The 26,794-nt window shown below is 30.9% G+C and overlaps 1 long non-coding RNA gene across 1 annotated transcript; it reads right to left on the bottom strand.

The window, feature by feature from the left end:
* Nucleotides 1–13,999: 13,999 nt before the first annotated feature.
* LOC148308116 (uncharacterized) lies at nucleotides 14,000–25,391 on the bottom strand. The gene is made up of 3 exons (XR_015837737.1): nucleotides 25,201–25,391; nucleotides 22,200–23,218; nucleotides 14,000–14,552 (listed from the first exon to the last, which is right to left on the bottom strand). It is a non-coding gene; the product is annotated as an uncharacterized LOC148308116 (long non-coding RNA).
* Between the last annotated feature and the right edge of the window lie 1,403 nt (nucleotides 25,392–26,794).

Here is a 26,794-nt window from a genome sequence, read left to right as displayed (position 1 = left end):
AATCCACACCCCAATGGTGCATAGGGCACCGTATCATATAAACGCAGTGTTATATTGATCATTAACACATGAAAGAAATGTGATCAGCCCCCCGCTCAAGATCCAGTCCAGGGTGATATTTAATAAATATAAGAGTGAAAAAATCACTTTATATTTATTTGACCCCCCTGGGAATCGAACCCAGGACCTCCAGAACGGTAGCCGAGCGTGCTGACAATTACACTACGAAGGCGGAGTTTTATAATTAGTTTATCATTATTTAAAATTCAATAATATTATTTAATTAACTTGACATTGGCAAAAGCAATATATTTTATTTGCAACGCCATTATTTATTTTAAAAAAAAAACGAAAAATTGTATCTCACGGAATAATTTATAGTGACATTTAATTTTTTAAAAATTGTATCGCTCTTATGGAAAACCCAGTTAACAGACAAATTTAATTAATATTATTTTTTGACATCTCATCAAAGATGAAGAAGAATATGGAAGTCTGGGCATTTACGGGGCTTACGTCATAGGCTGGTTTAAGTGATCACTTTACACACGTGTAACATTCACCAATTCTACCCATTATTGACAACCACACTACTCAAATTCTTGGAAGTTCTATAAATATGAACCAATTTAGAAACCGTGTTCATGAATCACTAGAACTTCACTAGAGACATCTATTAGTGAGATGTAAAGAAGCTTTTTATTAAGCAGAAACTCTTATATTAGTATATATCAGATATATATATCAGATTATATCTATATCAGATTATATCTATTATATCTATCTATCTATCTATTACATCTCTTATATCAGATTTTGTGAACAAGTATTTGGACACACTCAAAATGTTGTAATTTGGTTAATGGTTATGTTCGCTTTTGACACAGACAATGGAGGTACCAATGGTATACAGCGTTGCTTTGCATCCTTTGGACTTATGGGTTGAACACCGCCATGACACTTTGCGTCCTTGGATTCTTCCTTCGGTAAATGTCTTCCCTTCGTATTTAATCATGGTTTTATTTCTTTTCGATTTAACAAATTCCGCTGCAAAATAAAACAAAACGCAGTGGATATAAGATAATCAAAATGATGTGAGTAAAAAAGGCAGATAAAATAGAACGACATACCAATCTGTCTTTGCAAACAATCTTCGCCTCTTCCACATTCATGAATCTCCTCGTGCACACCTGCCGATTATTCCGACTCCTGATATGACCACTTTCAAGTATTCCAAATGCTTGTTCATGTTAAGTAATCCTCGGTCTTCATCTGCTTCTATTTCCAAACAAAATTGGCTCCATAAATTTATTTCAGTGTTCTTCCTTCACTCATTTGATTCATAAGCCCCAATCATCTCAACCCCTTTCTTCTTTATAGTATCGATGCTCAGCCTGGAATTCTTTCCTAACATCACCGTTCGAACATCAATCATACATCGTTTTGCCGCACATTCCTCTGAGAGATCGCATGTAAATATAATATTATATTACAAATGACGAAAGTGTTATTTAAATTATTTATTTGATGTTTTAGGAAATATTACATATCTGAATGAATTTACTCGATTCAAAACATAAATTTAAGGCCCAGCATTCGTTAAGTCGCATTCATTCAACCGGAGACGTGTCCGATTTTTTTTAAAGAATATATAATGAATTTGTTTTTTTTGTTTTTTAGAACACAAGTTTATATAAAAATAATATTTTTAAATTTTTTTAGCTCCTTACCTTTTAATAACTTTCTTTCTTTTTAAACCCATATAATTATTTCGAAGAAAAACTTATTTTTTTGTTTTTTGAAAACATATATAGAAATAATATACAATGTGTCGGGTTGTGGTCCCGTGGTTAGTGTCGCGGACTCTTAAGTCAGAGTTTCTCGGTTCGAATCCCTCTGCCGCAATTTGATACCTATTCCTAATAATGAGCCGCTTAGGTTCACAAAAATAGTACAAAATTGAAATGTTTGTGAAAATAATAAAAACACAAGTATTATTCTATTTTAAAAAAATCCTACCTTTCAATAACTCTTTTCTTTTCAAAACCATTTAATTATTTCGAGGAAAAACTTTTTTCAATGCAAAATCTCAAAAAAACAAAAAAATTAATTACGTGGAATGTTACCTGTATTTAGAGAAAATTATGTTACGACTTAACGAATGCTGGGGCTTAGTTAGATACTCTTAGGGCGATTGTCCACTACCCGGAATTTGGCCGCCCGGCAGTCCGGTTTTGAAAAATGAAAGCGACTACGACAGTTTAGCGTGATCGAATTTGCGCGCAACGTGTTCACGCACCGATCAAGAGCACCGATCCAAAAAAATACATATGGACAAAAGCACATGCCAATCCAAGCCAATCGTCGTTTTAAAACGCTAACTGACGTGCCGGACGGTAAAATTACACGGAATTACACGAAATTCCGGGTAGTGAACAAGCGCCCTTACTGCGTTTTAAGTTTGGACAGCCGATTCCATCAGTTTTAATATTTTTATTTTTTTTGTATTTGTAAAATCAATATTTTTTTCGATGGAACAAATTTCAGTTCAGTTCAAGCGAAATTTAAATTAAAAATTGCTAGATGTTACGAATCAATTAATCAAAATAATAAACATAATTTTCATATTTTACAGTGTGTTTTATTATGGTCAAAGTGTTTTTACCCCACCACGCCTATAATTTCATCAGTTTTATTTTTATTTTTAAGTCCACGACACTAGTCAAGGGACAACAACCCCTTAGTGATTGTGAATATTGTAGGAAAAAACAATGACAGTTCCAATGGTGTGTAATTTGGCTTTGCACCCCTTAGAGTTGTGTGTGGAACAGGTCCATGTTCGCTTATGTCCGTGTGATTTTCCGGCACTAAAGGTGTTTCCACAGTACTGGATCATGGCTTTCTTTTTTTTGGATAGCACAAAGTGAGCTGTAAAAAATCATAAAAGTAAGAAAAAAAGCATGAAGAATTTAAATGAATGAACTGAAAAAATTATTTACGGAGAGATATTTGATATTATTACAGAAAATACATGTTTTTTTACCACTTGAGTTTATTTTTGTGATAACTAGTCTCGAAAGCTAAGGTTAAATCTTTAGGTCTAAAAGTAAACATACTTGATGTATTTGCAGTGAAAAAACAGGCGTTTTCTTTAAAAATATCATCAAGTCTTACCACAAAGTAAATGCCGAAACAATAAATGAAAGATATTTTTGTTAGTGATAAGTTATATTTTCTTATTTTTTCCTATCAACATGCTTCTTACCAGAGGCGTGCATTCTATATAGGCAGAAAAGCAGTGCATACCCTGGGTTACTTGCGTGACATATAAAAACACGATCAGTGCCTACTATGCCTTATCCTCTCCCAACCCTACTGCCTACCCTGATTAAAAACTCAGAATTTAAACCAAAAATTAAAAAAAAACATTAAATCCCTTATCCGCACCCCAATGGTGCATAGGGCACTGCATCATATAAACGCAGTGTTATCTTGATCACTAACACATGAAGGAAAGGTGATCAGCCCTCCGCTTCAGGCACCAGTCCAGGGTAATATTGAATAAATATTAGAGTGAAAAAATCACTTATATTTATTTGACCCCCCCTGGGAATCGAACCCAAGACCTCCAGTACGGTAGTTGAGCGTGCTGACCATTACACTACGGAGGCAGACACTGGACCTTACCTTCTGTTTAAAAAAAATATATGCCTATTTACTGTACCTTTTATTGCTTCATATTTATTTGACATTGTGCATTGTAATGCATTCGTCGATAAAAAAATCGTCTTATTTGTTTTTTTTTAGTCTTTTTAACCTTAACCTCATGTCCCAAAATAACTAACAGAAATTACTCATTAGGAATATAATATTATTTATGTGACTTATGTATGTTTGTCCGCCTCCGTAGTGTAATGGTCAGCACGCTCGGCTACCGTTCTGGAGGTCCCGGGTTCGATTCCCAAGGGGGGTAAAATAAATATAAGTAATTTTTCACTGTAATATTTATTCAATATTACCATGGACTGGTACCTGAAGCGGAGGGCTGATCACCTTTCCTTCATGTGTAAAACGATCATGATAATACTGCGTTTATAAGACACAGTGCCCTATGCACCATCGGGGTGCGGATAAGGGTTTTAATTAATAAAAAATGTTTGTAATATGTTTAAATAAATAAATAAAGTAAAATCAATCATGACATTAATCTAAAGATTGTTTATCAATGAATAAAATTCTTATTAAGTGTGAAATCAATTTTTATTTGGTGTATCCGTAATGTAATAAAAGTTGTAAATTATAATTGAGGCGTACTAAAAGATTTGAGTCTCAAGGAAAAAAATCGTTGTTTTGTGCATATTTGGCTCTTATAAGTTTGTCAATCACTGTTTTAGACGATGCATTTTTCGCCATCCACTGTATAAAATTTAGTAGAATATATTAAAATCAAGACACTTTTTGTGGTAAATTACGTTAATATTTATTTGTACTCCAAACAAAAGTAAATTAAAAATATAATATCTGCATAAATATGTATTTATTATGTACCTTTACTACAAATAAATCATGTGTTTAACGGATTATGTGAATATAATAAAAAGCTCACATCCCTTATGCGTAAATTATATGTAACATTTTATTTAGTTTATAACTAACATATATACGAATATCACACCAAGTTCATACTTAGGCACGAGTATTTTATTTTAAGTAAAACGCTCACTTTATTTTAAGTATAATACATTGAAAACTAATAGTATCATTTTCATACCCAATAAAAATTCACATTCATAGTTAATTAGTTAATTAAGGTCACTTTCATACCCAACAAAGATTCACATTCAAAACTAATAAAGTGTCACTTTCATATCCAATAAAGATTCACATTAAAAATAAATAAAGTGTCACTTTCATACCCAATAAAGATTCACTTGAAAAATAAATAAAGTGTCACTTTCATACCCAATAAAGATTCACATGAAAAATAAATAAAGTGTCACTTTCATACCCAATAAAGATTCACATTCATAACTAATCAAGTGTCACATTCACACCCAACAAAGAATCACATTCAAAACTAATAAAGTATCACTTTCATAACCAAAATGAAGGAATGTTTGAAATATATTATCGTTAGTGGTTATGCTCAGTTTTCTTAAACACTATTACGTTTCCAACAGTATGTAGCTTCGCTCTGCATCCCTTAGATTTATGTGTGGAACAACTCCAAATATCTTTGCGTCCAAACGATTCTCTTTTATTGAATGTGAACCCATCAAATTTGATCAATATTTTCTTTCGCCGGGACAACACGAATTCAGCCGCAGGTCCTGTTAAAAAATGTTATCAGTTAAAAAAAAACATTTAACTATTAATTTTTCTACAAAAATAAATACAGATATATTAATAATTTATATTTGAAACACTGACGTTGTGATTTTCCATTTTATATCTAAAATGTAACCATGTTTTAAAATCACTATATTTATGGTGATTTTAAAACAAAGTTACATTTTATGTATAAAACAGATATATTTGTCCACATCCGCAGTGTAATGGTCAGCACGTTCAGCTACCGTACTGGAGGTACTTTTTTCATTGGTACACGTTTTCTCCAACCGGTTTCGACAAGAACCTTGTCATGTTGTCATTAGGTTTATGTTGGTTAAAAACAAAGTTCTTTTATTTTATAAAGTTTATGAAATGTGCTACAAAGTATCTGTGAAAAACATTCAAGAAAATATATGTATTTTTTAAAGTAAGCAATTAAAGAAATGAAACGCATTAAATTGAAAACGGCTGCTTTTAATATTTGAGACAAACAAAAAAAACATAAACGTTACAAATAAGTGTTAGTTACAACGCAAAAATACTTAATGGTTATGTATATTTTGTATAAAAATTAGATTGTTATCAACAGTATGTATTTTCGCAGTGCACCCTTTAGAGTTATGTGTCGAGCAACACCAAGATGTTTTATGTCCATATACTTCTCGTTTATAATAAGTGTAACCATCGTACTTGATTATTGTGTTCCCTTTTTTTGATAGGACAAATTCAGCTAAAATTAATTGATAAATGATATAAGTGAGAAAATATCCTTCAATTCACACAAATACGCATAAAAACACAAGATCAACTGCGCAGGAACAAATCAAAAGACCGATTAAATACCTCATGAAATACTGATTTTTAACAAAGAAATTCATAATCATAATACACGAGGACATAACAAAATACATGTGGAGCCGATAAACAGTACTAAATTTGGAGTAAGGTCCTTAAAATATATTGACGGTACCCAAATTAACCAGCTGCCTATCAGCTGACATATTATATAGAATAGAACCCATTCGGAGATCCAAAATCAATGATCTGAAAAAATACTTTATGGAAAGATATACATGTACTGTTTAGTCATGTTTTCTTATTTTGTTTTTACCTTATAATTTTATATTTTCTCATTTGTTATATTTTCTCATTTTTTATGTTTTCTCAATTGTTTATTTTTAATATGCTTCTTACCTTTTGTTTTTCTAATTTATTTCTTTTAAATATGCTTCTTATGCCTATTTATTATACCTGTTTATTGTTTTTGTATTTTGCCATGTATTAGTTTTGGTTATTTTTTCAAAATCTTTTTTGTAACTTTGTTATTTGTGTTTCAGTCTTGTTAACCTTAATCTTATGTCCCGAAACGAGAAATATAAATTACTCAACGGGAATATTATGTATAAAGCTTATGTATGTAATAACACGATCAGGTATGCCAAATACTTGAAACTGGTCAGGTTAGGAGTCGTAACAATCGGCGGGTATGTATGAGGAGATGCATGAACGTGGAAGAGGCGAAGAATGTTTGCAAGGACAGAGTGGTGTGGCGCTCTATTCTCTCTGCCTACCCCTGCGGGGAAGCGGCGTGATGGTTAGTTAGTTAGTTTTTTTTTTATGTATGTAATACGTTTTGAAAAACAAAAAAATAAACACATACCACAATTGGCTAAATGAAATAAAAAATAATATTAAGCAAGGAAAAGTCATAACGTAAGTAAGTAATCATCCTTCAATTTACACAAATATGCAGAGAACCACAAGATCAACTGCGAAAAAACAAAATAAAAAACACATACCACACTTGGCTAAATGAACCAAAAAAGAATATTACGCAAGGAGAAATTCAGCTAATAATAATCGATAAATAACGTAAGTGAGAAATCATCCTTCAATTGACACAAATATGCATAGAACCACAAGATCAACTGCGCAGAAACAAATTACACATATGGCTAAATGAACTAAAAAGGAATAATAAGCAAGGAAACATTCAGCTAAAAATAATATATCCGATAGTCGATAAATGACGAAGTGATAAATGATCTTTCAAATTGCCCACACAAATCAGCCACAAATATGCATAGAACCACAAGATCAACTGCGCAGGATCAAATAAAAAAACATACCACACTTCGTTAAATGAACTGAAAGGGAGTATTGCGCAAGGAAAAATTCAGCTAAAAATAATCGATACATATTTTTAATTGAATAACTTAATACATTTTCACTATACTTTTATCTAGATAAATCAGTAAAAATTAGACAGGAATATCACTAAACCAATTAAATTGTAAATATATATATGTAGTTCTGGTAAAAAAAAAAATTAACATTGACTACAAATACAATACTGAGCAAAATATGTTGATATTTTCTTCTTCATGAATTGCATTTTGTGCCATAGTAGATAAAAATTGTAGATTAAAAAGTAGGTATATTATTAGAGTTTTCATCATAATTTTAAATAAAAACACAAAATTTGGTAATATGCGTTTAATAAAATATGGAACAAAGACAAAATAAATGATTGGGTAAATGATCAAGAGTTTATTTTATGAAAATTGTCAAATGTATATATTCGTAATTTTTCTTCCTTTTTTGTGTGTATATTAGGTTAAAATGGTTAAAAACAATTTAAAATGTATTCAAAAAGAACTCCACCGACAAGACACACAATGTGGCTTGGTGGGTCTTTGCAAAATATTTTTTAAATATGTTTAAAATTGTAAAAAAAATCTTGAATTATATTTATACATATAAGAAGAAATTAGTGGGATTAAGCGATTTGGGGATGATTCAAATATTCCCCAATTTATCACTCCTAAGGAACATCAATTGACATTTTAATCATAAAAATAAAAATTAAATTTGGCAAATTACGACAGAAAAATGGCTAGTGGTTATGTACATTTTTAATAAATACCAAACTGTTTTCGATTGTGTGTAATTTAGCGTTGCATCTCTTAGAGTTATGTGTTGAACAACACCAAGATATTTTAGACCCGTACACTTCGCGTTTGCAAAAAGTGTACCCGCCATATTTGATCAATGGTTTCCCTTTTATTGACCGGATGAATTCGGCTGTAAAGAATAAATTAAATACGTGAGTGACGTAATCACCATTCGAACTGTATGTACCCCATGAATTTTCACATACCTAATCCAACATAACACTGGCCAAGAAAATTAAAACACACTAAAATGGTAGTCGATTTAAAAAAATAATTAAACACTTGTATTAAAACACTTAATGAGTTTTATTTCATTAAACACGACTAGTTTCAAAAATTAACAGATGTTTTCATCTACAGGTGAAAATTCAAACCCATTTAGTGGTATTTAAGAAGTGTTTCTTTTTTTAAAAATCAACATGTCATACCACAAAGTTGATGCCGAATCAATAAATAATATTAAAATGCTTGTCTTTCTAAAAAAAGCCGTTCTCCAATAAGCTCCAAGGGTTTAACTCTCAAATATACAATCGAGTACGCGACCGGCTGCGCGAGAAGCCACACGTGTAATCCGATTTTTTTTTCCAAATATATGTACATATATTAGAGCTTGATTTTTTAAGAATATTTTTTTAAAGAATACTTTTTAAATGTAAGGAGTATTCCAATTCATCCGAGTTGGACTACTTCTTACATGTTTAAAACCGGATATGCGGCTTGTGAGACGGTAGGATATCCGGTATCCGGCTAAATCAATATCCGTTTCATCGCTGATTAAAGGCATTCATAATAACATGGGTATTTTTTTATTGATTGCATACATATGTTTCATGGATCTTCTGTTGGCAGTCGCGAGATGCGCGTCTCATTTGCCATAAAAAGAAGACTCGTGGTTTTTGTACAAAGTCTTTATTGTAAAAATAAATGTTATAATACTAATTAAAAATCCCATAAGTACACATTTAATAAATACCATATATTACTAAATATTATTAATATTTAATTTTTACTCACTCTTAATGAGTTAACATATGTGTGGGTATCGTTGATAAACACAAAAATTAATACTGAAAATAAAATGTTCCATGCTCAATTAAAGCTTTTTCAATCCAACAAAGATAGCTGTTGTGAACTCATATGTACTGTGTTGTGAGATTGACTTCTTAATCCCGCATTCATAGTTCATTTCAATAGGTCCCTTTAAAAACGCTTATGTCGGGTTGTGTTCCCGTGGTTAGTGTCACAGTCTCATGAGTCAGAGTTTCTCGGTTCAAACCCTCTTTACCACAATTTGATACCTATTTCTAAAAATGAGTCGCTTAAAGTATGAAATTAAAGTGTTTTGTCAATAATAAAAACACAATTATTTATCGTTTATTATATGTAATTAATAATAGAATAAAAATTCACTGTATATCTAGGAGTTCCTAAAATTTTAGTAGTGTTGTTGTCAATCGTGGGTAGAATGTTGCACGCATGTAAAGTGATCACTCTTTTAACCAGCTTATGACAGGTCATAAGTGGTGTAAATACCCAGACATCAACATTCTTCTTCATCTATGTCTTTTTTTTTTTACGTGCTACCTCACTAAGAGAGCAGATTGCTCGTGTTTAGAGAGGGAGTTCGCTTACAGGGTTTGTACATATAAATAAGAAGTAAAAATAAACTTACAGGGTTGAGATGACATTTAAAAAAAAAAAACTGCTAGGTGGAGAAACTCCAGATTTGTGAACAAGTATTTGGACACACTCAAAATGTCGTCAATACTGAAAAGTTTAACGCAAAAACGGTAAATGGTTATGCATATGTTGAATAAAAACTAAATTGTTGTCAATTGTGTGCACTTTAGCGGTGCATCCCTTAGAGTTGTGTGTGGAACAACACCAGGCTATCTTAGGGCCGTTAGTTCTTTGTTTATAATAAGTGTACTCGCCATATTTGACTAATGGCTTCCCCTTTTTCGACAGGACAAATTCCACTGAAAAAATAAATAAATACCGCATTAGAGAAAAACATTATATACATTTCTTGAATGTTTTCCGCAGATACTATGTGGCACATTTTATAAACATTATAAAATTAATTAACTTTGTTTTAACCACTTTTTTACTAACACAATTTAACTAACTGGTTTCGACAAGAACTTTCTCATCTGTAATGGTTATGGACGGACGCGTCGCGTGCGCGATGATGCGCGAAGACACTTTGTGATCAGCGTACGCGTGCACTCGATGACGTCCACATTGAACATGACACTTTAGTCCCCTTTTTGAGTATTAATTAATAACACGGTATTGACTATTGATATATTTGTTTATTTAAAAACAACAATACGACAGTCAATACTCATGTGCTTCCAAACAGCTCTGTTAAGTTATGTTACACCCGACTCTCACGAAATACCAAATTAGACTATGTTAAAAACCCTCTTGCTTTAGGGTAGAGAATCATAAAATGCTGTACCGATTTATGGCCATGGGAACGCTACTCGAACCAAAGGCCGGACAACATATTGCAAGCAAATGACGAGTCCCTCGACTTTCTAAAAAGGACAATAAAAGTGCGAATGAGAAATGGCAGGGCCATTACACCACATCATAAGAATTTTAATTATAAAAAAAACATAAATTTTAGGATTTTTACAGAGTGTTTGGAAATTTTTGGTAGGAGTATTTTAATGATTTTAATGTTTTTAAATTAAAATAAACCCTGATGATGACAAGGTTTTTGTCGAAACTGGTAGGTTAAATTGTATTAATAAAAAAAGTGGTGAAAACAAAGTTAATTAAATTTGTAAACATTATATACACTTTGTTATTGTTTTAAGGATATTATCCCACTGTCTGTCGATTGGAAAAAGGAGCAGAAAAAGACCGAGAAAAACTTGGCATGATCAGGTGTGTCAAATACTTAAAAGCGGGCAGGTTAGGAGTTGAAATAATCGGCGGGTATGTAGATGCGTCAATATGGAAGAGGGTAAGATTATTTTGATTATTTGCAAAGGCAGATTTGTGTGGCATTGAGTTCTCTCCGCCTACTCCTGCAGAGAAGCGGAGTGATGGTCAGTAAGTTGGTTTTTAATTTTTTAAATTTCATTTATTGAATATCATTTCTTTTATTATTAATATAAATAATATTAATTTATTGAATATTATTTATATTATTTATTGAATATTACCCTGGACCTGAAGTGCAGGGCTGGTTTATATTTGATAGATTTGAAAGTATGGCTGATAGTGGCGTTTTCGGTTGAGATTTTTTTGAGTATACCTATAATATATATGGCTTACTCCAATTGAACATCTCGGCTGTCCAAACTCAAAACACAGTACGGGACATTTTTTGTGTAGTACGTTTTTTTTGCATTTTTGGACTAAGTAGATTCTACTTAGTCCAAAAATACAAAAAAAACGTACTACAAAAAAAGTCCCTTACTGTGTTTTAAGTTTGGACAGCCGATCTGTGTGAAAAAAAATGTTTGAAATAATATAATTTCACAACATATGGGTAACTTATTAATATTCTTCTTACCCTTATCCAGACCCAATGGTGCATAGGGTACTGCATCGTATTGACACAGTGATATCTTGATCGTTATTTATATGAAGGTAAGGTGATTACTCACGCGCTTCAGGGACTAGTCCAGGGAAAATGAAATAAATATTACAGTTTAAAATCACAAATATTTATTTTCACCCTCCTTGGAAATCGACCCGGGACCTCCAGCACGGTAGCTAAACAAGTGTAAAAAAAACTTTAAATTTTGAATGATTTATTGACAATTAATATAATGGGGCAAACAAAAATATTGTTTTTTTTCTTCATTTTGGTTACATAGGTTTATTACATTCTAAATAAAATACTAGCAAAATAAAATTGTATTTTTTTAATATACTAAACTAAATATTTAATCTGTGATTTCTTACGCTATATTTTTTTTATAATAATAGTATTATAGAAAGATTCTAAACATTAGTCACTTTGTAAATTTATTGAGTATCATTCATAAAATTTACAATGTAGTACATTTCCCTAAGTGGTTGTGATTGTTTGATATAAATACATGTGTAATAGAGCGTGACCAGTAGTTTTTTTTTATAATTAAAATATAAGTTTGTTTTAAAATCACTATAAATATTTTATTATTACTTAATTATATTGTCTACCGGTTTCGAAGCCAACTGCTTCTTTATCTAGACTGATTAATACTAGCTTCGAAACCGGTAGACATTATAATTAAGTTTTAATAAAATATCTATAATGATTTTAAAACAAAGTTACATTTTAATTATAAAATGGAAAATCACAAAGTTAGTGCTTCAAATATAAATTATATATATAAAACCCTTATCCGCACCCCAATGGTGCATAGGGCACTGCTTTATATAAACGCAGTTTTATCTTGATCGTTTACACATGAAGGAAAGGTGATCAGCCCCCCGCTTCAGGACCAGTCCAGGGTAATATTAAATAAATAATACAGTGGAAAAAATCACTTATATTTATTTGACCCCCCTGGGAATCGAACCCGGGACCTCCAGAACGGTAGCCGAGCGTGCTGACCATTACACTACGGAGGCGAACTATAAATTAAACTAGTTTTTTTTTTAATTTAATCATCGCGTACAGAAAAGAAATATACACATGGGCGGGCTTATTGCTAAGTAGCAATATCTTCCAAACAACCAAAACAGTTACGAATGTTTTAAAAATAAATGCTGCAGGCATATCAGTGGTTGTGAACGTTTAAGTAGTGAATGTTATAGTAAAGAAGAATAGAATGGAATATTGTGGAATAGATGTAGTTGTGAATTTAGAAACAAATTGCGAAGTGAATCAGCGATTGTGAGTGTTTTAAAAATGAATGCTTTGGTGACATCTATAGTTATGAATAAATCTGAAATTAATATTATAGGTACATCAGTGGTTATGGTTTATTCAAGATATTAATTATATAAATATCAGTGGTTTTAAGTATTTCAGAAATAAATGCTTTGATAACATCGGTAGTCATGAGTAATTTAGAAATAAATGTTATAGATACATAAGTGGTTGTGATTTAAAAAAAATAATTATAAAAAAAAAACATACTTGGTTTTGAGTACTTTAGATATAAATGCTGTGATAATATCGGTAGTTATGAGTGATTCAGAAATAAATATTATGGGTACATAAGTGGTTGTGTTTTTTTTCCATAAATTAATTATACAAAAACATAATTGGTTTTGCGTATTTTAGAAATGAATGCCTCAGTTACATCTATTAAATAAATATTATGGGTACATAAGTGGTTGTGATTTTTTTCCAGAAATTAATTATACAAAAACATAATTGGTTTTGAGTATTTTAGAAATGAATGCCTAAGTTACATCTATTAAATAAATATTATGGGTACATAAGTGGTTGTGATTTTTTTCCAGAAATTAATTATACAAAAACATAATTGGTTTTGAGTATTTTAGAAATGAATGCCTAAGTTACATCTATTAAATAAATATTATGGGTACATAAGTGGTTGTGATTTTTTTCCAGAAATTAATTATACAAAAACATAATTGGTTTTGAGTATTTTAGAAATGAATGCCTAAGTTACATCTATTAAATAAATATTTTGGGTACATAAGTGGTTGTGATTATTTTCCAGCAATTAATTATACAAAAACATAATCTATTAAATAAATATTATGGTTACATAAGTGGTTGTGATTTTTTCCAGAAATTAATTATACAAAAACACAATCTATTAAATAAATATTATGGGTACATAAGTGGTTGTGATTTTTTTTTAAGAAATTAACTATACAAAAACATAATTGGTTTTGAGTATTTTAGAAATGAATGCCTAAGTTACATCAGTGGCTGTGAGCATTTTAGAAATGAATACATTTTGGACATTTTAGGTAAATTACTTATTGTGAGTGTTTTAAAAAAATACTTTAAGTAAAATAAGTTATTTCAGTAATAGTGTATGCTTAAGATTTTATACTTAATTTATTTTATAAATTTTTAAAAATTGATGTTATGAATTCGTCAGCGTTCGTTCAAAGGTCTTTGAAATCACTGCTGTATTTTCCATTCGTGGTTATGTATATTTTTCGAAAACACTATATACTCTCCGACTGTATGCAGACGCGCCTTGCATCCCTTTGAAACGTGAGTGGAACAAACCCAGCACACTTTCATTCCGTAAGTCCTTTCCTTTGCAAAAGTATATCCGTCTAACTGCACCAAACGTTTTTGCCTTTGAGATAGTACGAAAACAGCAACTATAATAAGGAAAAACCATAATTGTATTACAATAGTTAATTATTTGTAACATCTGATAAGGTAACAATCCATATAAGTATAATATCAGATACTGTAAATAATAAATAAATAAATAAAAATAAGAAACAGCTCCTACCCCCCTTCAACATGTGAACGTGTTTGAAAATGATGTGGAATGCATCGAAACACGTGTCACAATAGATTTTAAGAAAAAGAGGTATTTACTAAGTAAAACTCAAATTAAAAATATATTGATATTTACTGTATCCCTTCAAATATTGTATATGTATTTCCCCTCAGATGTGGTACATCTCCTCAGATGTGGATCGCAAGACGGCTCACCTACCCTTTATATATGTAATTTACATCGCGTCAATCCCATGCGGAGCCCTATGCACCATTTGGTTAAAGACAGGGACCAAATAAAAGTTAAAAAGATGTAAAAACAAATTTATTCCTTCACAAAATTTTACAATACTCAAACAATTTTTATTTATTCTATTAGACGCTGGATTTCCACCCTACGTATGTATATCAAGATATATAGTATAGGTGTCCTTTTATATTTTATCAGAGAAGAAGAATCTACTAGTTTGCTATTTTAGAATGCCCATACTTCCATCTTCACTTCGTATAAAAAATATAATTGATTCGTCTCTGTGAGACACCTGTACCATATATCTCAATATTTATAAAATTTAATTTTAAATTTTGTATTTACAAAATTACTTTGTGCTTACGTACAGAGGCGTGCATTTTATGTAGGCAGAAAAGCAGTGCCTACCCTGGATTACTCGGGTTCCATATATAATAGAAACACGACTAGTTCCTACTATGCCTTATCCTTATACAACCCTACTGCCTACCCTGATTAAAAACTTTGTGCACGCCACTGCATACGTTATGAAATTCAAACTAAAAAATCACACATAGATACACGAAATTACAAAATAAACTGTAAACTACGATGTGTAACATATCGCAGCCGTTTAGGAGAAAGTGACCAACTAACAAAACGTAAAATGTGCAGGAGGGCCATGTAAGTCACATTTGCTTGGCAAGAAAATAAACATCAATGCTGTTAGTCATTTTTAAACAAGTCAATACTTATATTATACTTCCAAGTTTAAAATCCTTTGAGTTTTTTTCGGGGCAATATTAAGCTAATAAGATATCAAATAGTATTGACTATTGGATTAATCATTGGATAACGTTTTTGTAAAAAATGCACTTGGTCACTTTCTAATGTATGACTACGATATGTTTACTTTTAGAAACTCGATTATATCCTTCTATTTCCAAAGCTGAAATTGGCGATCACGAAATCCACAGCAATAACGCCGTGTATGTATTTCAGGTTTTTTTCTGATTCTTTCACAAATCTTGTAGGGAAAAAAACAGAAACGGTCACAGAAATAATCATCTGTGAGATAAATAATTTAAACTCCCGCATGAACCTTTCCCTTACGGTGCTAAAAATTACCTCGTGCAACGGTGATATGTATTTTATACACCATATAAAAATATGATTTAAAAACTTTAAAAATGTGAATATTCCTAAATATTGCTTTTCTGTATCTGAAAACGAAAAAAAAAATATCGCAAGTAGCTGCAATACCTAGCGTGGTGACACGACCGCCGCGGAGGACGACCTGGACGATACTAACACGCTACGACGTGCGCGTGTATGCAAAGCACAGCACACACGCACGCACACACTGGGAAACGTTTGTGTATTGGTGATTTTATCCCCAATTTTTATACAAATTATTTATTTCCGTCGCTGGAAATGAATAACTATATTTTATAATACTTTTATGTAATACGTAATTATATTACAGAGGAACACAAAAATTCTGACCGAGTATCTGTTATATTTTATATTGATATTCTCATTTTTAAAGTCGAGTTGTAGTAAATACGTATCACCAGGAGGGAAATATTAAGACACAAACTAGCTTTTTGAAAAGTTAAGTGGAAAATATGTTTAAATAAAAAAAATAAAAAAATCCAACACATTATAAATACATGGACTAAAGTACTTAATTAAAGATAAATGACGAAAATGACTTACAAGACGAAAGTACGAGGAGGTCAAGGTAATTCAGAGCAGATGAACGCTGAAGGGCGACAAAAAATATTTTCTTCTTTTACAAACCATAAATAATCCTATATGGATAATAATCTATCATTATAAACATTATTTTTCAATTTTTTCATGGTATTTCTTGTAACATGTTTAATTGTATTAAAAATCTAAATTGTGTCTGACTTAGAACGGTGATTACTCTAGTTAGTCAGGCGATGCATTAAAAAACATGTCATATAAAGAAAACATTAAAAATATACAAACAAAACAAAACCAAACATGCACTCAGAACAAGAAAAGACGTACTTATGTACGTCATTGTTTATTTTTTATGCTATAATAAAATAACATATACAACTATAACAAAATCTTTAAAAAATATACGAGGTCTGATAAAAAAAAATATGGTGAATTAATTTTTAAAGCCGCAACTGATGATGCTACATCCATTCATGTTATATGTCCGATGGCTTGATCTGCAGAGACAAGCTGAGTCAAGTTTGAACTAGCTATGATTAGTAATTCAGTCTCCCAGAGCTGGCGTTTGGGCGTAAGGGCGTTTGTACACTACACGGAATTACACGGAATTTAACCGTCCGGCACGTCAGTTTGCTTGTTGGGTAATATATCCAAAATAAAACACGGTTTTTGTTGGATTGAATTCTACATTTATTTATGTATATGTTAATACGTGACGCGTTTCGTCTTCTTAGGACATTAACACTCTTGATAATGTCCTAAGAAGACGAAACGCGTCACGTATTACAACAATATACATAAATAAATGTAGAATTTAATCCAACAAAAACCGTGTTTTATTTTGGATATATTACCCAACAATTCAATATGGAATTCTACCAACTGTCTGCAGTTACAATAAATACGTCAGTTAGCGTTTTAAAACGATGATTGGCTTGGATCAGCTTGTGCTTTTGTCCATCTTTCTTTGGATTGGTGGTCTTGTTCGGTGCATTAGAACTTGCCCGTTAATTCGATATCGCTAAACTGTCGTAGTTGTTTTCATTTTTCAAAACTGGACTGCCCGAGTAGTGCACAAACGCCCTAAAGGCGTACTTAACGCGTCTGTTGCACGTCATGGATTTCGTGTTTCAGTTTGCACGGAATTGAAGGATTTTTTTCAAGCAGATCTGGAATCCATGGACAAAATTGTAATTGGAGATGAATGTTGATTGTAAATGTGACGAGACGTTATCACAACATGTCCCTCATTTTATGTCCAATTTTTGAAAAAGAAAAATTTCAATTGGAAACATAATGTTATTTTTTGACATCTCATCAAAGATGAAGAAGAATATGGAAGTCTGGGCATTTACGGGGCTGACGACCGTCATAGGCTGGCTTAAGTGATCACTTTACACACGTGTAACATTCACCAATTCTACCCATTATTGACAACCACACTACTCAAATTCTTTGAAGTTCTATATATATGAACCAATTTAGAAACCTTGTTCTTGAATCACTAGAGCTTCACTAGAGACATCTATTGGTGAGATGAAAAGAAGCTTTTTTATTAAACAGAAACTCTTATATTAGTATGTAAGGTCCGAACCCTGGATTATAATCACACACATGGGAAACGCCAGAAAATACCATTTTCATTTTTATTATTTAAGCTCAAAATTTGACCAGATAATTTATTTACAACATTTTGAGTGTTATAGAGACACTCAAAATGTTGGAAACATAATGTACAAAAGAAGGTTTACAATTGACAAAAATTGATGAGGTAATAGGACACAAAGATCTATCGGATTTCGCGGTATCTTATCAAGAAAATAAGACGAATAAGACAAATAAATGAGCTATGTGACAAATCTTGATTGAAATAAGATATTAAATCCATTGTATCTATTGTATTGTTGTATTTTTTGTGCTGTTTTTAGGGATCAACTTTATTAATTTATAATGAAATATACATATCCACCATCATTTTTAAGACATATAAACTAAATATGGTATAAATCCTTGTACATAATAGGCAAGGAGAATTATCAAAATAAACTTAATAAAAAAAACATTTTCATGTAAACTTATAACGTTGTAATAAAATTATTCACCGTATTTTTTATGAGACCTCGTATATCGTTTAATTATACGAAATGGCCATTTTATGATTGTGAACGTTTTTTGAATACACAATCATTGATCCCACGGTGTGAAGACGAGCACAGCATTTCTTTGATTTGTGTGTCGAGCAAACCCATACAACTTTACATCCGTAAGAGTTTTCCTTGGAAAATGTATATCCGTTTAATTTAATCAAAAGTTTATTCCGCTGAGAACGAACGAATTGAGCTTCTGAAAAAATAAAACAAGGTTAATATTAAGCCGATAAGTACACACAATAATCACAGTAAGGAACGGAAAAAATAGTAAAATCATTATTTAATATATAAATAATCAAATCACAATAGTTCATGTTTAATCCTGATGATGACAAGTTTTTTGTCGAAACTGGTTGGAGAAAAGGACCGATAAAAGTGGTTACAAAAAAGTAAAGTACAGTTAGTAAAGATTACTATAATAACTGACTGACTGACTGGTAAAAAAATAATGATTGAAGGACACGAAAGCGTAAGAAAGAAATATAAGTCATTTACGAAATAATACTTAAATTAAAAATGCATAGACATTACTACAAAGTGACTGCTGAATCGATTGATGAAATTAAGGAAAATTGTATTAAATTTTACAGATCTGGCGCACATTGCAATGTAAATTAATTCTGGACACAAACCCTGGTGCCCATCTAACCCTTAACCACACATAATGGTGCATAGGAGTAAGATGTGAAAAATATAAATTATAATTTATTTAGGTATGAACGGGTTAAGCAAAATAAATAAAAAGGGAAAAACATGTAGGATTTTTTACGGAGTGTGTGGAAGTTTTTGGTGAGAGTATTTTAATGTTTTAATAAACCACGATGATGACAAGGTTCTTGTCAAAACCGGTAGGTTAAATTGTATTTATAAAAAAGTGGTTAAAACAAAATTATTTAATTTTTAAAAGTTTATAAAATGTGCCACAAAGTTTCTGCGGAAAACATTCAAGAAAAAGTAAAAAGGGGTCTGTATTAAAACACATGAGAATTTCTTAATTCATAAGTATGTATTTATTATATACATATTCTTCTTCTAACCCTTATCCGCACCCAATGGTGCATAAGGCACTGCATCGTATTGACAGTGTTATATTGACCGTTACTTACATGAAAGCAAGGTAATCACTCCTGCGTTTCAGAGACCAGTCCAGGGTAATATTAAATATACATCAGAGTGAATCACTAATATTTATTTTCACCCCCCTGGGAATCGAACCCGGTACCTCCAGCACGCTAGGCATTACATAACGGAGGCGGACATATATATATATATATATATCCATATATATATATATATATATATATATATATATATATATATATATATATATATATTTATTGTTTCGGCATTAACTTTGTGGTAAGACATGTTACAATAATTAAAGAAAACACTTCGTTTTTTACCACTTGAGTTTAATTATAGACTACATGTTTCAGAAGCTAAACTTCCATCATTCAGGTCTGTATAATAACTAAAATATAAAATATAAAATTGTTCTATAAATAAGGATAGGGGGAAAGTAAGGGGAAGGGGTTAGTCAAGGAACGGAGTTTGAAAACAAAGGAAAAATTGAAAGCAATGGCGAAGAATTTTGAAACAATATATTATTTAATAAATTATTATTAGAATTCAGGTTTTTTTGTATTTCTAAATTTTCAAGATAATTCATAATTTGGCCTTTATATGGAACAAGGTGTAATAATTTTAATTTATGGGAGTGAAATGAGTGATTAGTATCTATTATATGATTTGCAAATTCCAAATTTAAAAAAAAATTAAAAAATTAAAAATTAATTTTACCAAAAAATACATATATTCAGCACCTAATAATGATTCAATAAAAAATAAATCTTGGCGAAAAATTTTATATACGGGTTCAATAACTAAAAATATTTCGAAAATCTTACCCTCCCATATCCAACCTGCATATTATACAAATAATAATTTACATAAAATCCTCGATAACTCAAAATCTAAAATTGATTTATTACAAAAAAGTGGTGTTTATGAAATTTCGTGTGGAGATTGTGATAGAAAATATATTGGCCAAACTGCGAGAAATTTAAAGATTAGAATTAAAGAACATCAAAGCGGTCTTGTTAGTAATTATTTTTCGGAATTTGCAAATCATATAATAGATACTAATCACTCATTTCACTCCCATAAATTAAAATTATTACACCTTGTTCCATATAAAGGCCAAATTATGAATTATCTTGAAAATTTAGAAATACAAAAAAACCTGAATTCTAATAATAATTTATTAAATAATATATTGTTTCAAAATTCTTCGCCATTGCTTTCAATTTTTCCTTTGTTTTCAAACTCCGTTCCTTGACTAACCCCTTCCCCTTACTTTCCCCCTATCCTTATTTATAGAACAATTTTATATTTTATATTTTAGTTATTATACAGACCTGAATGATTGAAGTTTAGCTTCTGAAACATGTAGTCTATAATTAAACTCAAGTGGTAAAAAACGAAGTGTTTTCTTTAATTATTATATATATATATATATATATATATATATATATATATATATATATATATATATATATATATTTATATATATTTTCAAAACAGGCTTCTTAAGTGAGACGAAAAATCTATTTTTTTAAATACCAAAGAAAAAAAAAATAATAATAATTCATTCAATATAAAAAAAAAACACAAAATTAAAAAAAAACAAAGAGTCGATATTGGGATATTTATATTTAAAAAAAAATTTAACATCATAAAAACCATTTTCATTTTGTATAACATTGAACGAATTTATTTTAACCTTTTAAATACTTTTTTTTTTAATGATATATGCAATGTTTATAGCACAAAATATTTATTGCTAATTTAGTTTGACGGGAAAAACAAATATTGAATGAAATGATCATATTTTTTATTGATCATTGCAAAATAATTGGGACATATTGTTCCCATAGTATTGGTGAGTGGGTTGTATGTGTCTCAACAGTATTTTATGATAGTAAAATTATAAATATCTTACTTGGCAATTCCGAGTGCAGCACATATAAAAACACAGTTATTCATAAGCGTAACACGTGTCTACTGTTTGCTAGCTAGATCTAGACTGACAAAAATTTATATAAAAGAAAAAAAACAGACAGCAAACAGCAACAAAGTAGACAGGTTTGGACTTGCCTATGACCGTACAGTACTAAAATCCCAGATCCTAATGCATTTGTAAGCATTTAAATTATTTTAGTAATTATTAGAAATTCTCTGGGACAATATGACCCTACAGTATTGAAAGGGTTAAAACGCTATCACAAAAATTATGTAGGGTTCTATGTCTGCCAGTGTTATGAGGGTAAGTGATTATGATAATTTGAAATGGCGACGATGGTTTTTTCTATGGTTTTTATGCGCGCATTGCATCTCTTATGCTTGTGCGTTGAACACTGCCAATATACCTTCGGTCCGGTGACTTTGTGTTTTGAGAAAGTATAATTTTGGTATTTGATCAGAAGAGAGTTCTGCCGGAACTTCGACGGAATAAACAGAGCTGAAAATTTTATAAACACGTAAATTAATGTTTACATTCTTAAAAATAAATATTTTTTTATTTATTTTATTTATTAGGGAATTGTACAGCTTACGTTTAAAAAAAATGATATAATAAACGATAGTTACATTAACAATAGTAAACATTACATCACATTAACAAAAAATAGTTACTTAAAAAAAAGCCAATTAAACAATTCCACATTTATGTTATAAAACTATTAAAAAACATTTAGAGATTTAAAAAAAGGGTATGATATAAAATAATAGATTTAGCAGGAAGGAGAAGGAAAGGAGAGGAATTAATGAGGGTGGTTAAAGGATTTTTTTTCTAGGTAAGAAGTTTAGAAATATATTTTTAAATATATATACATACATATACATACGCATACATACACACATACACATGACATACGTATGACAACTTTCTACTAACCTCTTTTTTTAAATTTAGCTATGCATTTTCCGAAAATTTCAATGTCATTAAATGTTTTGTTGTATGTGTCCATGGTTCTATTTAGGATGGTATTTCGAAAAAAGACTGTGTTGGACTTTGGTACATGAAGAATAAAATATAATTTAGAGCAAACAACTCGTTTATATCTTCCTTACTTTATATTATTTATTGATTCGGCATTCATTTTGTGGGATGACATTTTGATTATTAAAAAAAAAAAAAATTGTATAATACCACTTAATGAGTTTTATTTCATTACCGGGGTATTTACCCTATATAGATTTCAATGATTGTGAACATTTTTTGCATGGACTATAGTTTCTCCTACTGTATGGAGTTTGGCGTTGCATCCTCTCCCGCTGTGGGTAGAACAATACCAGATAATCTTAGGGCCTGGCGTATTTAGTTTTGAAAAGGTGTATCCTTCATATTTTATTTGGACAGTTTTTCTTCTAGATAATACAAACACGGCTGCAAATATGAACAGAAACAAGAAATTAATATTAATAATTTCAAATTAAATTAAATACAATAATTCATTTATAAACAAAAAGAAAAAAAAATACTCTCCTTATCATTGTTCACTTTGTGAGAACAATGGATGATAAGTAGATTGTTTTATTACCATACCATAAAGTTATCAATGCTTTTGACAAACGAAATAAAAAATAAAAATAATTAATTACACCAGGAATTTATAAAAGATAACCACGTGTGTAAAGCAGCAACAATGAGAAAACTGATGTGTAAACTGCAACTGTATAGTTCACAAATCGTTCACTCCTTTCAACAACGTCATATATTAAAAATCGACAATTTTCAGTAGTGCATGATTTCGGAATGCCCAGAAAATGTACTATATCCCAGCAAAAGCGGCATATTTTTAACTTAATATTTACCCGCTACAGGGCAGAAAGTGTTGTTTTTGCATTTTGAACAAAAGGTATTGTTTTTTTTTTAATAAACTAATATTTTTCAAATGGAGAAAAAACATTCAGATTTTACCTATAAAGATCTGTTGCATAGTAAAAAGTTCAATACGTGGCTTGATAGTTATTTTTAATACATTTTTTGTATTTTTAAACATTAAAAACGATCTCCTGATATATTTAGTTTTTTGATATATGACGTTGTTGAAAGGAGTGAGCGAAATGTCAAATATGATACGTACGACGCCATTTGCAAAAATTATAGCATCATCCGATAGGGTGATAAATTATGTGCCACCCTGTATTTGTAACGTTTACCATTCTACCCATTATTGAAATTTTAAACTGCATTTAGTTTTAAACTTAATTATAATTATTATAAAATATATGCACTGTTGTAAGATTCCTTTGTATATTGGTTGAAGTTTGTGAGAATGTAAGAATGTCAGTCATAAAAAATGCCATGGACCAGAGATCAGAAAAAATCTAAAATCGGAATCCCATCAATTAAATTCTTTAGAATATGCAAACAACTTTAGTATAACACAATTCAGCATGTCAATTGAATCCAAAGAAACGGAATTTGTGGAATGACATGTTGATTATTAAAAATTAAAACAGTCACTTACAAAGGGCAAGTCATGAAAAATTTTGAAAATTAAGAAATATATAAAAATTTAAATACCGATAAAACATTAATGAATAATATGCTGTTCCCAAATTTTTCACCATCATTGTCTATGTTCCCATTAAACCAAGTTGCTAAAAAAATATCAAATTATTACCTCTATCAATACCTGAAAGATTTTTTGTTCGTTAGTTTTAAAAACTAACGAACTGTCTGGAAACTAGTCGTGTGAAATTAAATAAAACTCAATTAGTGGTGTAATATAATTAGTGGTTAATTATAATTAATATTTGAAGCAATAACTTTGTGATTTGCCATTTAATGATTAAAATATAACTTTGTTTTAAAATCACTATAAATACTTTTTAATAGATTTATATTATCCACTGACACTTCGTGATGGAATTGCATTTTTAATTTATTATTAGATTAAAACCAATATTTTTAGCTTTTCCACTTTTTTATTTGACCAGCGACCGGGTTTCGTCGTTACCGACATCATCAGACTGGGTAACGATGAGTCTGATGATGTCGGTAACGACGAAACCCGGTCGCTGGTCAAATAAAAAAGTGGAAAAGCTAAAAATATTGGTTTTAATCTAATAATAAATCACTATAAATATTTTATTATAACTTAATTATAATGTCTACCGGTTTCGAAGCTAACCACTTCTTTTTCAGGACTGATAAATAATAGTATTAATCAATCGGGAAAAAGAAGCGGGTAGCTTCGAAACCAGTAGACATTATAATTTAGTTATAATAAAATATTTTTAGAGATTTTAAAACAAAGTTTTGTTTTAAGTAAGGTGTTTAATTAAAAAAAAACGCAAAATACTTATGTATTAAAATATAATCCAATTTTGAAAAAAAGTAAAATTGGCCTACTGTTATACCTATTTTTCAATGATTGTGAATATTTTTCGCATAGACGATAGATTCATCAATGGTATGGAGACGTGCGAGGCAGCCCTTACCTCCATGAGTCGAGCAGTACCATTGAGCTTTTGGACCATTCACCTTTTGCTTCGAAAAAGTGTAGCCGTCCAATTTGATTTGGATCGTGTTCCTTCTGGATAGCACGAACACAGCTGGAAAATATACCGAGAAATTAATAAATATCCAAATTGATATAAGTTGAAAAAAGGTATTGACTTTATATTAATACTTCAAATCAAATAACTAGACAAGAAAATCAAAATGCGCTCTTCGAATCTGAAAAAATAAGATAAAATGGAGATTGAATGTTTGTGTACATGGTGTAGCATGCCTGTGACGCTTGCTAGCTATGTAAGATGAAGATATAGTTAAAGACATCTTACAGTAGGTAAGTCAGAAGTAAATTAGAAAAAATATTTAGTGCATACGTAATAAAGTGAATTAGCGTTCAAATGGAAAAAAAGTCAAAATTATAATTTTTTACTTACCATACATATTCTCCATAGTATAGTGGTTAGCGCGCTAGGCTACCTTGCTGGAGGTCCCGGGTTCGATTCCCAAGGGGGTCAAAATAAATATTAGTGATTTTTCAGTCTAATATTTATTTAATATGACCCTGGCCTGGTACCTGAAGCGGAGGCTGATCACCTTTCCTCCGTGTATTTAACGATCAAGATAACACTTCTTCCATACGATGCAGTGCCCTATGCACCATTGGGGTGCGGATAAGCGTCAGAAGAATAATACATATTCGGCAATAGCAGCACGAATATCATCCTTCAGCTGACCAAGGGTCTTTAGACAATACGTGTTTACCTATGTTTTAAGGTAGCTCCGCAGGAAATAGTCACAAAGGGCTAAATCTGGCAATCGCGCTGGCCAGTGAAGATCGCCCCTACGATAAATGAGCCGTTCGGAAAGGTGTTCCCTCAAAAAATTCATGGAAGTTCGTGTCGTATGAGTCGTGGTGCCAACCTGTTGGAACCACACACCCCTGACATCCATTTCTTCCAGTCTGGGTAGAAAAAAATTGAAGAAATGGATGTGGCTATGGAGTTTTTGACTGTTGACGTTTTCAGGCGTCCTGATGGTTCTGGAAGGTCCATTATGTTTCTTCTACACACTACCAGTATCCTTAATTGTGTCCTCCCACAAACAAATCGATTTACGATCAAGCACACGACCTGCAGACGTAATATCGAATTGTTTCTCGAATGCATGCTGAGTTGCGATGACAGAGCGGCCTAAGGAAAAGTAGGCCTCCACGACACACGCACGCTCCTCCTTCGTCCATGGCATGATTGACAATATTGAAAGCTGTCCCACCGCATGTCCAGATCTGATACAGAAGCATCTAGATTTCCTGACAAATCTGCTCTGTCAAAGCTTTTTTTTAAACTAAGTTGGGAAATTTATTGAAAATGTGAAACAACATAAAATTGTATCCCGATTTCACTGTGAATTTACATTTAAAAGCTTTCAATATACCTGTCACTGCCAATCTAAATAAATACAAGTTTGTAAATCCGTCACCAAATTTTCTAGAAGTAC

The sequence above is a fragment of the Brachycentrus maculatus genome, unplaced genomic scaffold (assembly GCF_059751285.1).
Source record: "Brachycentrus maculatus isolate JH-2025_06_01 unplaced genomic scaffold, ASM5975128v1 h1tg000176l, whole genome shotgun sequence".
Classification (NCBI taxonomy): domain Eukaryota; kingdom Metazoa; phylum Arthropoda; class Insecta; order Trichoptera; family Brachycentridae; genus Brachycentrus; species Brachycentrus maculatus.
This window is presented reverse-complemented; position numbering and strand designations above follow the sequence as displayed.